This window comes from Gossypium hirsutum, chromosome A11 (assembly GCF_007990345.1).
Source record: "Gossypium hirsutum isolate 1008001.06 chromosome A11, Gossypium_hirsutum_v2.1, whole genome shotgun sequence".
NCBI lineage: Eukaryota > Viridiplantae > Streptophyta > Magnoliopsida > Malvales > Malvaceae > Gossypium > Gossypium hirsutum.
The window spans coordinates 91,666,753-91,667,776 of NC_053434.1; the positions used below are offsets into that span (position 1 = coordinate 91,666,753).

General features: G+C 37.8%; 1 non-coding gene across 1 annotated transcript; it reads left to right on the top strand.

Moving 5' to 3' along the window:
• Positions 1-249: 249 nt before the first annotated feature.
• Positions 250-356, top strand: LOC121210672 (small nucleolar RNA R71). Its single transcript, XR_005905786.1, has one exon. It is a non-coding gene; the product is annotated as a small nucleolar RNA R71 (small nucleolar RNA).
• Positions 357-1,024: the final 668 nt, after the last annotated feature.

The window sequence follows — 1,024 nt, forward strand, 5'->3', positions numbered from 1 at the left end:
TGTTAGCTTGACTGAAAATTTTAAAAATAAATTGTTTGAGCTATTTAAGTAATGAATTAAGTCTGTTAACACCTCGTGTTTGACTCCGGCGACGGTCTCGGGTACGGGGCGTTACAGATCCTCTCGATGATTTCGTAAGCCTTATTATAGGACTTATAAAGGAGAGCACTATTAGCAGAAGCGTCCACTACCATCCTCGTGTGAGCATTAAGACCATTATAAAATGTCTCAAGTTGGATGCAATGTGGGATTCCATGATGAGGGCATTTCCGTAATAGCTCTTTGTATCGTTCCCTTGCCTCATACAAGGACTTATCATGCATTTGTTGGAAAGCAGTGATCTCGTTCCTCAACTTAGCATTCTTACTAGGTGAGAAATACTTCATGAGGAATCTTTCGGCTAACTCTTGCCATGTAAAAATTGAGTTTGGCGGTAATGAATTCAACCAGGCTTGAGCTCTGTCCCTTAGTGAGTACGGGAATAGCTTCAATCATAATGCATATTCAAAAACTCCAGCTAATTTGAAAGAGTCACTCACCTCCATAAATAGTCATAAATGAAGATGAGGATCCTCTATAGGCATTCCACTGAATTAACCCACTGTCTGAAGCATCTGGAACATGACTGGCTTTATCTCAAATTGTTGTGCCTCGATTTCGGGTCTCTTAATACCCAGATTAAGATCATTAAAAACAGGCACTGCATACTGTCTCAAGGCTCTATCCCTATCATCAGCAATAAGGATAAGATTTTGAGCAAGGTTTGCTCCATTTCCTTGATTCATATTTTAAAAATTAATTCCTTTAGTCCTTCTCTGGTTCGCTTGTCTTCTTCACTGACAGAAAGCTCGTTTAATCTCAAGGTCTACAGGGAGTAGGTCAATAATTCGGTCAATACTTATAAACACCTGAAATAATCACAGAAAAATTAATTAAGTTAAAAATTAAATAGAAAAATAAACCAAAATGTAAAACTAACAAATTCACAAATAATGACTTTTTGAAATAGTCCCCAGCAACGGCG